General features: G+C 37.5%; 1 long non-coding RNA gene across 2 annotated transcripts in view; it reads left to right on the top strand.

The window, feature by feature from the left end:
* LOC102158069 overlaps positions 1-14,587 on the top strand; it is a 521,984-nt gene that overhangs the window by 184,296 nt on the left and 323,101 nt on the right. The gene's annotated exons all lie outside the window — the stretch shown is intronic.

Here is a 14,587-nt window from a genome sequence, read left to right as displayed (position 1 = left end):
AGAGGTCACTGAGAGCTTTGTCTTTCTTACAGTATTTTTGAGGGAAAATGTGTTTTAATAAGTGAAATTATTTCTCAAGAGCTTGAGGACTTGACACTGATAGACCAGAGCTGAAGATGCCCAGCACTGCCGGAGCCTTTTGCATTAGTTCATATCCTCAGGAGTTTTGGACTGTCAGTGCTGAAGGGTTTGAAATTGGGAAATATATTACTCAAGTTTGCCCATTAAAATATCGGAGGAAAAACGTACCGAAGTTGCAGCTGGCGTGACATGCCGTATGTGACACTGGAAAAATGCTCTGAATTTCAGGAGTTGTCTAAGCATGGAATCATGTGATGTGACAAGTGCAGGCAATACTTTTTTTTTTTTTTTTTTTTTTTTTTTTTTTTTTAGTGAACAGCTGATTTAACAGGAAGAGAAAACTCCATGGAAAAGCATCAGTGCATAAATTGCTCCTGCCCTGAACTCAATGCTATTAATTCTTTGATGCCAACAGTCAAATTTTGTCAGAAATGGAATTCGCTTCGACACTGTCTGCCAAATGGATAGACGCCCAAAAAAATGACATTAAATGATATTCATGTTCTGACCAACTTACTAAAACAAGGCTATTCTGAATTATTGTTGGCATGAGACTTTCCTGTTTAAAGTTCAGCCGTCTTCGTCACCACAGTCGCATACTTGTGATTCTGACTATTCACAATCATTTATGTTGGACAAATCGTCCTAACGTGCCATCCTATTTGATACTGTAAATAGAAAAAAAAGAAAAAGAAAAAGAAAAAAGACTAAGCTTCCAGAGAAGACAATGTAATAATGCTGATTTTACTTGAGAATAGATGTAGAATTAGTGAGAAGAATAATCCTGTTTATATAGATTCAGGGACTTTTTAATGTACTCAATGTATCAAGTAATTTTGAAACAATACAGAGCACAGTATTTATTGCCAGGAATCCTAAAGTATTTCAGGAGCACCAGGCTCAATTTCCTTCTATATGTCAGAAAAGGGTAAAGAGCTACGCCTTGCCTCTTGTGTATTGTCTTTTAATATCCAGTTGCCCTTGGGCTCTGTGAGAAAATCACTAACAGGGCAGCACCCAGCAAAAAGCCTATACAGTTGAATGTGTGTTCACCTTGCTTTAAATATTTCCTAAAAGATAAAGCAAAAAGCGACACAAAAGGTCCTGAGAACATGCAATCCACCCCTAAGAGCATTCCCCAGGGAGACTCTTTAGCTTCTGTCTCATTTATAGTCAAGATAAAGGTCTCCTCCTCATGGGATGTCCTGAGAAGAAATGCCCTTGTTGAATTAGCAATTCCTTACGTTTACAAGGTTCTATGACATTTGTAAAGAATGTTCATATACGTTATCTCATTTGCTCTTCATAGCAACCCATTAAATTGATAGAGCAGGTAATAATACTCCAGCAAGAACCCGTATGTTCTGATTCCCAGGGCAGGACTTCCCATCTCCCCGCCAAACCTCAGGTCGGAGATTGGGGAAGGTTGCTTCAAATGTCATGGCAGTGCATCACGGTCGGCCTCATCAGAGAGTGTAATTCAGATTGTCTGCTATCCAGATCCTGTCAAAAGCCAGGCATTTTGGGGAGAGAATGAATTTCTAGAGATCAGTTTTACAGGATGTGACAAAAGGCTTAAAAATGCTCCAGCACTTTGACATAGCAATTCCACTTCTAGTAATTTATCATAAATGCATGCAGAGATATATGTACAACAAGGGTAGGTGCCTTACTACTTAAAATAGGGGAAAATGCCAAACTAAAAGTCTAAAATTAGGAAGCTGTGATGTATAGATAGATAGATCGATCGATCGATCTCCATATAATGGAATATGGGAGCGAAATTAGAAACAGTGTTGTGTGGTGCTATTAGTTGATTAGGGATAGTCTTCCTAGGACACTCATAAATGAAAAATCAGACACAAAACCAGCATATACAGTATAAGAGCATTTTTAGAGAAATATGCGTTTTATGCATGAAAACATTGACTAGAGACACGCAACAACGTATAAACAGCTATCTCTGGGTAGTTGGATTGGAGGCGGTTTATTTCTCTTTTCATGTTATCTGTTTCCCTGCGTGTGTGTGTGTGTGTGTGTGTGTGTATTCCCACCAGACATGTAAAAAGAAGACCTGGCTGAGGGAAGTGACACGCTAAGAAGATGGTATAAGATATATACTGTCCAGCCATTTCTTTAATTATTCCAGATGCTAACCTCATGTTTAATTAGAGCACATAAGTTTTTTTTAATTTTTAAAAATTTAATTATGGGAAATAGTTTGTCTTTCAAAATTTGGAATGTTTTCATCTCGGTTCCAGAATATAAGGAAAGTTATATAAACCCCTTTGATTCTCACTTCCCATCACATTCTAAATGTAAACAACGTTTAAAAATTAATCCCAGTAGCTCTACAACGCTTATGCTTAGGTTTTTTATTGCTTCTTACTGTAGTATCTTTTTTGTTTTTTATTTCAATTTTTATGGCATTATTAGGCATATCTTTTATTGTAATCCTTCTCATTGTCTTTGAAAAAACCCTTGGTATAAATAATATCCCCAGAAGTGAATTGAAGAACCATTCTTCTTTCTGTCCATCTGAAAAATTACGAAACAATGTGTCGTTCTGTGGCTGTTGTGGTACAGTGGAACTTTTAGAGGAAAGGGTCAAAAAACTTTTATTTAAAGTTTTTTGGGACACTGGATGTTCTCTCTGGGACACTGGACAAGTCACTGTATCTCTGTATCTGTGATCCTATCTGAGAAATTTTTCAAATAATCCATAGGAGTGGAAGATCCTGTTGTCTCACCCCTAAGAGCTATTCCTAACCTCCTCCCTCTTGCCCCACCTCCCACTGAGAGAGTGTGGAAGGTTAAATGTTCACCTCCCCATCTCCTTTGTGGCTGGGTGGGGCCCTATGACTGATACATCTCTGGGGAAGATTTGTGTCTCCTTTATAGAAAAAAAAAAAAAGTAAATCTTTTTGCTTCCCTCCCCTACCAACATCTGCTCCAGCTACCTCTTCCTTCCTATTTTGCCTGGAGCTGTGCGAAACATTTTGCAAACACAAGATAACAAGCTTATGATTGAAAAGTCAGCATGCCTAGAATGGTGGAGGAAAAAGATGGAAGGAGCCAGGGATCTTGATGGTGTCCCTGCACCACTGATGCAATGCCAGAACCCCGCTAAGTCTGGACTTACTCTAATGTGCAAAAAATAAATCCCTGTTTGATAAAACAACTGCCATCCAGGCTCTCTGTTACCCATAGCTGGGTGATCCTGACAGTCAATATCATAGAGTTGTTGTGAGAATGAAATGAAATGAAATAATGTATATGCAGTTGCTTTACAAGCCATAGGTAACTTTAGAGATTTGTTATTATTTAGAGAGGCAATGCAGAACGGTGGAAAAGGCACTCACATTTAAGTTCGAATATTAGCCATTCACCTTATGAGACTTTGTTCGTAAGAAAATGACTTAACTTCTCTGTGCAGCCATTGTATCATCTGTAAAATGGAGACGATAATAAGTATCTGAGCAGGTTATTGTGAGGTTGAAGGAGGTGATACAGAGCTTGATACATCTTGCTCCTTAAGTGTTGGTTTGAGAGAAAAATTAGCAAGTAGCAGTGATGTGTGTTCTGCCCTAAATGAAAAGACTTTCTTTTCCTGGTCAGATCACACTGTCCTTTCAACATGGACATCACTATGCAAAGTTTAGGACACTAAAAGAGACCTCAGAATGCCCTATTAATAAAAAGGAGTAGGAAGAATTTTATTAGCTTACGAAGTTTTATAGAGCTAGGCACAGTTCTGAGAGCTTCACATATAGTGACTGATTTAATCTTCATATTAGTCCTTTCACCTTATTAGACAGATGGGGAAAAGACGGTAGAGAAAAGTTAAGAAATCCACCCCAGATTACACACCCTAATAAATGGAGTGGTCATTGAATTCAGGCAGTCTGGGTCCAGAGCCTATGACCTTAGCCTCAATATTATGTTAAGTCTTCTTAAAGAAATTAAGTACATTACACTGAGCCTTCTAACTGAACATGAAAAAAAATTATATCTAAGCGATCTCCGCTCTTAGGCTGGGATGGTACTCCCCCCCCCAAAAAAAAGAGAGTATAGTTGAGATTTTGGAAGAAAGAAAAAATTGGGGACCATTCCATTCAGGATATGGAGGGTCATTTCAGTTTCCAGGGAATTGAAATGGCAGAAAACTCAAAATCCCTCTGGAGCTTCATCACATTAGGCCTTTCTGGGCAAACGTCCAGCCCAAGCTTCCTTATTGAGCTTTTAAATAAAAGGATAAACCACTCCCTAAACAGATGAGAAGTACTAGGCGGAGCCCAAAGAAGAAGGCTTGGAATTTGCCTGGGCTAGTCATTCTTCCTTTGTAGGAGACTAGAAGATACCTTAATAGAGAAAACGTGTTGGCATTTTTGGCCTACTTTCCTGGGGAAGTAATAATAATTATCAATGCCTTTTATTCCTATAAAATGAAGATTTTCTTTGGAGATCTGAGTGATATGAGACTTAAGTTCCCATTACGATGTCCACAGAATTCCCCAGAGTAAGCAGGCTTCCTAACTAGGCATAAATCTCTGAAATTGTGAGACTGAGAGTAATTATGGGTGCACTTGAAATGGATATAGTAGTTTCACACCCCTTATAGTTTGTCTTCCTGTATGGCAGAAGCTAGAAAATTAAAATATACCATTCCCAGATTTCATTACCACTCGAGTTCTGGATGTGAATTAGATTCTGCCAATTAGAGGCACTCACATGCTATTGAGAATGTGGAAACAAGGAAAGGGGGAGCCTCACGGCACTTGACTGTTGCAGCGGGCTGCTGTGACCTTGTACCAGGGGAGCCAGCAGTGAGACACATGGGTCTCTACTGCCTGTTCTGGGCTTTTGCTCCGGGAAGGAATGACCTGACAGTTTTCCCAGGACCAACTTGGAGGTTAGTTAAATCAAAGTAAGCTTTGCAGGCAGCATGATTTGGCGGAAAGATAGCTAGTCCTCACTAAATAATCCTCACTTGCCACATGGAAAGAATCAAACTCAGATGTTGCTGTAGGAAAATGTGGGTGCAGTTGAAAGCTTGTGGTCTTTTCATTGTGTGGTGCTGGGATATGTGGCACATATTCAGCTACGAGGATCTGAGTTGAGAAGTTCTTCAGTGAGGAGATAGATGGAGGCCACAACAGTTGTTCCAAGCAGTCTTACAGAGCCCTCAAGAACCATGGTGCCGTGTCAAGAGGGAATACAGATCTCATAGTCCCTATGAGGGGACTATGTCCCAATAAACCCACTGTGAATTGAAAATGTTGTAAGTTGAGAAAGTACTTCGACGTACATTGTGGCTGAACCCAGCCTATTAAATGGTTCAGAACACTTACACTAACCTACCATTGAGCAAAATCAGCTATCAACACAAAGCCTGTTTCATAAGACAGTGTTGAAGATCTCATGTAATTTATCAGATGCAGTACTGAAAGGGAGAAACAGAATGGTCGTATGGGTACAGAACGGTGGTAAACTTATCAGTTGTTTGCCCTTGTGATCACGTGGCTGACCGGGAGCTGCAGGCTTGCTGTGGCTGTCCAGCACCACTGAGCATTGTACTCCATATCACTAGCCCCGGAAAATACCAAAATTCAAAATTCGAAATATGGTTTCTACTGAGTGCATATTGCTTTCCTATCATTGTAAAGTCAAAAAAATCTTAAGTGGAACAATCATAAGCCAGGGACCATCTGCACAACTGAATCTTGGCCAACTGAGAGAGAAAAAAAAGAATCACAAATAAAATCTTAGCTGTCTCTAGCATCAGAAGTCAGCAAAAGTCCCAAGATGGTACAAGCTCACCTTAGCAGACATCTGGTCCATGGGGAAACCCAGACTAACTGTTTGGCTGAGATGAGGGAAATTACAAAGCACATGGCGAGGCATTGAGCTCTAGATCCCTTCTTTCACCACCATGTATGCTGTGTACCTTGCCTTGCTGTGTCCCAGAAGAGCAGAATAAGGCACTGGAAAACTAGAAGACCAGCCAGTTTAACTTAGAACGCTCTCCTGTTGCCCAAAGAGACTATTTAAGCTGATGCATCAAAGTAAGGCAAAAATTTAGATCTCTCTCCCCATCTCTTTCCCAGGAGATGAATACAAGAATGATCAGTGCAGGTGAAGGATATAAAGCATCCACATTTTTTTTTTCTGAGTGCAAAAATAAACTATGAGTGTTCTTCTGATTCTATGGACATTGACTATTTAGTTTAATTTGACTACCTACCGCCTTAATTACCTGCCCAAATCTAGAAAATACGCCATCTGCAAAACGGAAGTTTTTCCTGGGTTCTGTCTGCTACTTTCTGATCATCATGGAGGAGGAAGAGTCCTGAGCAGGGAAAGCACAGCAATAGTTCAACGTCCCCTGTTTAAGATACACTGATAGAGTTTTATTATTTTATTTTAGGTATGTGGAATAGGCAGACCCCAGTCCAGGCCAGCTATTTAACTTTATGTACAAAGACAATAAGGTTAAATCTACATTGATTTTTGAGTAAATCTGTGATGTGACTCCCATGATCAACGTGAATCGTCAGCACCTCACTGTGTAATTCTTGGATGCCTGCTTGCTGCCCCACGCTACCCCCGCCACAATCGCTGCAGGTGAAGGATTTGCTGTAAAAGGCTCTGTGTAGTTCACAGACTTTCCTGGAGCGGGTGAACACTAAATACCCAGCTGACATACCGCTGGTTCCCTCAGCTTCACTTTCTTCCCAGCCTCGCAGGTCGGCGGAGTTCAGTCCCTTCCTTCTACTTATTCGTTTTTTAAGATTTCCTGTGACACTCAGAGATATGTTCGTTTCTTAAGGTAATGCTTGTTTTGCATAGAGGACAAGTGGTTTTATCCCCAGCGTACGGTAAAATTCGCTAGTCTTTTGGCGGCAAAAATATGTTTTAAAATGTCTTTTTCTCCGTTTAACATTTTTGTCCTTATTCAGTTCCATACCCTTATAAAAGGACTCCTGTTTCTCCTGTTGAGCTGCAAATAGTGTTGATTGCTTTCTCTTGGCTTGTGTTGGTGGACCCTGTTGGAGAATCATCATGCAAAGGCACCTGGACCATGTTCAGGGACATTCAGCAATTCATCAGCCCAGCATATTACTGAATATTTGTCACGGTGGAATTGCATGTAGTTAGAACTAGTAAAGTGTGAACTTAATTCATGACCCTAGTCTTGAAAGCCACTTCCCTGGGAACTATTATTCTGAAAGAGATTTGTGGGAGAAACATTTTGTGAAAGAATTCTTTAAAAACAAACCAATATCTAAATGGTAATTACTTAAAAAAAAAAAATTCACTGTCAGCATCTGCTTCCCTGCAGTGGTATTTTGTTAAACTTAGAAATGTTAGGAAAATGTTGATACCTACGCCATAGCCTGTTGGTTATGTGGGCCCTGCCACTGCCAATGCGCTGTGAGTCTTGGGATTCTGCACTTGCTCATTGATTGATTGACCGATTGACTCCTTCATTCATTCAGACAGTTTACAGTGATGACTTCCTGGATTCCATCCAGATGACCTGCTGGACTGGAGGTTCAACAGTGTAGCAAACAGCTTTAGTTCTCATGGGGCTTCACAGCTAGTGGAATAAGCAAGCACACTAGGGGCCTCTAGAGTGGGGTGTCCAGCCTCATAGGCTGTACTAAAAGATCCATTGGAAAAAATAATTTCTACTTCTAGTTTTATCTAAACATTCTGATAAACATTAGTTTACTGAGAGACAAAACATGGATTGTCATTGGTGCCATAACTTGTTTATTTGGTGAAATGGTCGTATGTCCTTTATGGAAAAGTGGAACTTTTACAATATGAAAGAGTTGAGAGTTGCATTCTCACTTGTTTATCACAGTCCACTTATTCCAGTAGAGTTTATACATGCCAAGCTTAGTGGATTGTTAAATTATAGTGTCTTAAAGGAAAGATTATTTATAGTATTTTATAATAAGAAATGAAGTGACCCTGAAGTCATTTGTATCACGTACAAGTTCACTTATTATCCTGTGACAAAAGATTTGAAAAGGCTGGTGACTTACCACCATCAGATAGTTTCACCTCTTCTTAAGTTTCATTAAGTAGAACCTTAGAGGATTCTAGAGATGTCCTGTACCTTGATCTGGCTGTTGTCCATGGCTGCCTAAGAGTACCCCCCATACAGCTGTATAGTTGGACATGTTTTACTGTGTGCACTTTATGTACCCCACTGTATTATGTTATCGCTTAACAAAAACTAATTCAACATAGAAATAAATCAATAGAACTCTCAGATTTAAAGGAAAGCTATATAATCCTCTTTTATAAAAGGATCATGCTCCAGCTTGACTGCATCTTTCTGTACCATTGGTTGCTGTGTTTGTGTGCCACCTAGCAGATATTAAACAACGCACACACACAAACACACACACACTTTTCCCTTCCATGTAAGGGAAAATTTATGCTTTGTAATAGTATGCAGGAAAGTAATTTGTTTTCCTCAGAAATTTAAGCAATAGAGAGAACATCTTGAAAACAGATATTTAAAACTGTTCTTGTCATTATGAGATTTTGTTGGGAAAAAAAAAAAGCTGGTAACTCTAAAACCTCTCATATTGGCATACTTAGAAAATAGGATTTTTTTTTTAACCATGCTAACAAATGAGGACTTTCTGTGACTTTTGAGTCCATTAAAAATTATTGAAAAATAGGAGCCCATTAAAATTCAATGTATTCTTGTTGGTTTATAAGAAAAATTGATTCCTATCAAGGATGGAAGAAAAGTCCTTGATGAATTAAAAAATACTTTGCATAACTAGAGAACAAGATTACCGTGCTTACCCACAGTTCCAGGAATTTCACTTCTAGTATATTCCCCTGAATTTCTTAAACAGGCTTTTAACGAGATATGCTCTACAGTGTTTATTGCCTTCATATTTATGACGACGGGGAGTTAGAGACAAAATGATGTCCATCACTGGGAAAGTGGAGAGAGAAAAAAATGTTTTTGAATATTATGCAGCAATTAAAAGACAAATTATATATGACAACATGAATTTGTCTTAAAAATGTAATTCTCAATAGGAAGAGTGACAAACAGAATGAGATGTATAAACCATAAATATTCATATAAACGAAAAATACATGCACCGAAAACAATAACTCACTTCTGGAAGAACATAAATATTCCAAATGATCAACATCGACATATTGCTTTGAGAGGCTTGGTAGGAGAATGAGGTGAGGGTTTGGTGATAAAAGAGAATAGATAAATAAAATCAGAGCGAGCCTTTGAATGGCTTGAAATAGATAGCATGTTATGAATGGACAAGCATGATTAACCCAAGTTTCTACACCGAGGATCCCATGTATGCACATACGCCCTTTAAAAAAACAACAAACAAACAAAAAACAAGGACAAACAGAAAACAAAAATAGAAATGAGTATCAGGAGTTTTGAATTTGGTAAATAAGTGAACTATCCGTTCTGGCTATGACAACCATTAAAACCTGGTATCAAAATAAATTAATTCAGAATGGTCTCTTTGAAACTTTGTATCATGAGAATTTAAAGCAGTATGTTGAAAAATGAAGTAGGTGTATCATACTAGGATATTAATAAAGATATTACTAAATTCTAATGGCATTTAGTGAAATTTAAATTGAAGTTTTTTACATGGAAAATAATGAGTAAAATACTTCATAATAATGTGTACTTTCATCCTAGTTTTAGTTCCTATTATTTTGTATATGTGTATAATGTCAATAGATATTGGTACAGCAATATTAGTAAGTAAATATTTACTAAGATATGTCATTTAAAATATACAAATAGACACATATATTGAATATGCATACAACTTTTTTTTACTGATAGGGATATATGATCGATAAACTTTGGAAATGGCAGGAGTCAATACATAGAACAAAATGGGTGCTAGAGAGATAGAAACAAGACTTAATGAAAGCCCAGTGGGCCTGTTGACTCTGCCCTGAGTCTTAGGAAGGATCAGAGGAGAGGATCTTTGAGCAAGTCTAAAATGATAAATAGGTGTTAACCAGACATGCCGAAAGAGGAGAGAGTGGAGTAACATATTTAAAGTTTGTTTTCTAAGTATAAGATATATATTTCTACTAGCAATATATTATATACAAAATAATACACTTAAATATAATCTGTATATATATATATATATATATATATAATTGATATAATGGTATTTACTTTAGATTTATAGTTAATCACAAGTTACAGCATTCATACTTCTGAGTCTTTTTTTCAGGTCACAACTTTTCAATTATGAAAAAAAAATGTCATAGGTTATAAGCCTATAATGTCAAGTGGACACAAAAGCTGAAGCCAGAGGACGCATCATAGTAGCTTGCATCACATGGACTTAGGCTGATGATTTTATGGAGCTTTTAAAGGAATTTGAATACTGGAGAAATATTTTAAAGTTTGTGTTTAGAAGTTTTAGAGATGGCATGGGGGTTGGTATATTGGCATGCTGGAATAAGATAACCCATGAGGAAGCTAGTAGACTTTGTTTTGCCTAAATTTCATAACATTTAGAGCAATTTACAGTTATTTTATGCTTCTTACTTGTTTTCGTTTGCTTTTTCTGCTAGACTTCAAACTCCACATAGACAGGGGCAGCCTACATTCATCGTGTCTTTAGTTGCATCCTGGTGGCTACTGCAATATCTGGCACCAAGAAGGGGCTCGGTCAGTATTTGGAGAACGAATGGTGACGTGATTAACAGGGTGTGTTTGAGAGACGCTTAGGAAGTCTGACCTGGGGAATCGTAAATGATGTCTTCAAGACACTTCTGTTCTTAGTGCTCCAGTCAAGGCCATCCGCAAAGAACAGGCCATTTTCTATTTCCGTGTCCTGTTTGAGAAGGAAGAGATATTCCTTGGCGATTTCCACCTGCATATGTATAGTGTGTGTGTGTGTGTTGTGTGTGTGTGTGTGTGTGTGTGCGCGCGCATGTAAGAAAGACAATCCATGTGATGATCAAAGACTGAATCCACAAGGGCTTGGATGCGTTTTCTGATCTCGAGCATGTTTCTTGCCCTCTAACTTTTCCCGCCAGTGAAGTCAGCACAGCAGTCATCTACTTGGCGAGGTGATGGAGCCTAAGGAGTTCGCATGTGTAATGATTCTAGCAGAGACTGCAGGACCTGATGAGTAGTTTAGGCTCACCGCCGTTCTCCCCAAACACATCCAGAATGTCTCTAAATAGTGTATTAGTAGAGGCATCTCCTACAGCCCAAACTCTGGAGAACACAGACTGCTAACGGGGAAAGGGCACTGAGACCAGAAGCATACTTGGGACTTCATGGTTCAGAATATGTGGGTATCTTATGGATAAAGGATATTCCGTTTCCAAGAACTTAAGCTTGTCTGAATTAAGAATACTCTGAGTCATCCTTTGGATTAGAAAGAAAGTGATAAAAATCTTTTTATGGATGTACCTTATTGAAAATATAAGCTCAGTGTGCCAAATAAATGTAAAAGAAAGACATTTTCGGTTATTAATTCTGCAAAAAAGAAAAAATATTCTTCTGTGGGAACAGAACTTATTTCATTCCTCATTGTAATTATTATAATTTGCCATTGATTTTTAATTTACTCACATATGGTTTTTGCTCTCACGGGACTGGAAGCACCGTGAACACAAGGATTGTGTCCCTGTCACTTGCCACCGCAAAACTAGGTCCACCCCAGGCCCTCGTCCATGGAAATGCAGCCCCAAATAAAAATACAAAGTGAGTAGAAAGATTCAGTATAAGGCTTTTTCAAACAGCGCTCTGTCACCTATTGGCTTTGATGTTCTGGACAGTTACTTAAACTTTCTGAGCTTCATCTCATCTGTAAAACAGGGATGCAGGACCCATCATGCTGTTATAAAAATAATGTTTGATGCACGGGTCTTCGTTCCTCCACATAGGATGTGTTCAATAAATGTTAACGATGAGTAGGGCCTGTTTGGGTAAGTCAAATAGAAATCAATGGAAAGAGGTTTATAAAATATGTATGTTCGCAGGGACTTTTCAGGAACAAACAGACAACACTGGACAACTGACTCACTTAGAGTTTGGATTCTGACTCGCTGCTTTTGTCCTAGTGACTCTTCAGTGGACTATTCATCAGGCATAAATTACCTCAGACTTTAGTCAGACAGAGTAGGGGGCTCTGTAGCGACGGGAATCAATAGATGGGGGTGGCCGCAGGCTGTAGTGCTGGACCGATTTAATGGGTCTTGGAAAGAGTTGTATTAAAAGCTTTTAGGGGAAAGCTCCCTGTTGCTGCTTTTTGTACTCTGTCTAGGACCTTAATGAATGCTGCTATAAAGAATGCTTTATCTCTGTGTTGTGAGCCCAGGTTTGACTGTTTGTGCTCTCCGAAGGATTTTAGCTGTCTCGGGATAAGATTTTATGAAGAGAAGAAAAACTCATATGGAAATACGATTTTTATGATGAGTACTAATATGAAGAAATTAACAGCAATCACTGGTATTAAATTCCCAAATCAGAGATTTTGGATTGATTAAAAATACACACCATTCAGACAACAGAATCTCATACCAGATTTCTGACAGTATAATTATCTTTATATTATTGTAACATTTGGGGCTGAAGTATGCGTTTGTTCTCTAGGATACTAAAAAGAACTCTGGGATAACCACACATAAAATCCTAGTTAAAGTTCTGTGTTTTCTTCAAGATCATTCATTCCTTGTAAATCCCAAAGCTTACCCTTTGCCATTATCTAAATGTTATATTGTTGAATATTGATTCGATTTTTAAATATGAAAACAATATTTTACTAAGCATATATCAACAGAACTTGCCTGACTTCCAGAGTAGGATGCCATGCTAAAATAGCAGAACAGAAGGCACTTCCTTTACATGTATCTAAACCTTCTACTGTCACATATATAGTACATAATTTGCTTCTTAAGGAGTTTTCTATCTTGTTTTAGACGGATTTTTCTTGGTTGCTTTTATGACTGTATATATGGAGCCAGCACTTTGGCAGAGATCATTTAGAGCCCCTTTTGATACCCACTTATGATGGAGCTTAGTAAGGCTGGGAACGGAAGTGTAGTCTTGAATGCACTGAAAATATGCCCATTCTTTTCTCTCCTATGAGTTGTTTCAAGAAGCATAAACTGAAGAGCCATTAGCAGAAGGAATGCAGCTAAATTCTTCAGTTGAAATGGATTGTAGGGGGATGGTTTATGAGGATATTACTGATAGTTTGAAATTCTTCTTATAGTCAGTCAAATATTTTACTTCTGTTTGGTTTTAAGCTAAACCTTATGCATAGAGTTAACTATGGCGTTACAGTAGTTTCAAAATGTTACCTATTTAAAGAGATCGATTTCTAAAATGCTTGATCCACATTTTAGAATGTTATCACAGTGGTTCATTTTAATCCAGTGATTCATTTCATTTTATTTTTTAAATTATCACTATCCTATCAAAAGTTGATTGCAGCACCATCATTTAAAATTTTTATTTATTCATTAATTTTATTTACTGACTAAATTATATATACTTTTATTGAGTATTTATTATGAGCTCTGATTAAGGCCATAAAAATGAGTAAAACAATGACTGGTGACTGCTTTTGATAACTCCAAGTCTGTGCAGGAAGGGGAATGTCATTGAAATAAAGAGAATATTACCAGAGAATGATAAGAAGTTTACATAGCTTCAAACTAGTTTACTGGACTGACTGTATATGTGCTTTAAAAAATAGCATTTTTCATTTCTGTTTTCTGATGAAGAACTCATATATTCATTTAAGGAATTCACACTGTTAGTATTTTTGTGTATAAACCATATTTTTTCACGTAAAATTTTATCTATAGATGTTTTACATATTTGGATCCTACTGCTTAGAACCTGCTTTAAAAAAGCAAAAACAAAAACAAAAACTGCTTTACCATAGTTTCCCGTCAATATTTATTCTGCTCTAATTTTAATAGCCACTCATTCCTCCATTATTACTTGTAAATAGTTATAAAAATTGTATCGATTCCTCTATGACGTATTTGATCAGTTCTTCACAAGTTTATTGAAAGATTTTTAATGCTATTATAAATGATACCAGTGAAAATTTTATAGGTAGGCCTGATTCTTTCCTCAAGAAAAGAATACTAGAAGTAGAAATTCTGAAAGAGTTGGTTATAAGTCGCTCATATTTTTAAGCATCTTGTATGTAGCCAAATATTCTTTGGAAGTTGTGCGGTGTATAAGGGTGTCTAGACTCTTTATACCTTACCAGTCTTCTTAATCTGTCCTGTTTTTGATGAGTAAACAAATAGGAGTTTATTTTGTCTTTATTTAATTAACAATTTTTGTTAGTCATTTGTATTGTTCATTAGTGAGTTACCAATAATGCTCTTTATTCATGTCCTTATTTACTTCGTAAGCTCTCAGGCTTCATTTTATAAAGTCATAGCTTTTCAGACCTTCCACCTTTATATTCAGGATTAATAA

This window comes from Sus scrofa, chromosome 4 (assembly GCF_000003025.6).
Source record: "Sus scrofa isolate TJ Tabasco breed Duroc chromosome 4, Sscrofa11.1, whole genome shotgun sequence".
NCBI classification, from domain to species: domain Eukaryota; kingdom Metazoa; phylum Chordata; class Mammalia; order Artiodactyla; family Suidae; genus Sus; species Sus scrofa.
Note: the sequence above shows the minus strand (reverse complement) of the source record. Positions and strands in the feature narration are given on the sequence as shown.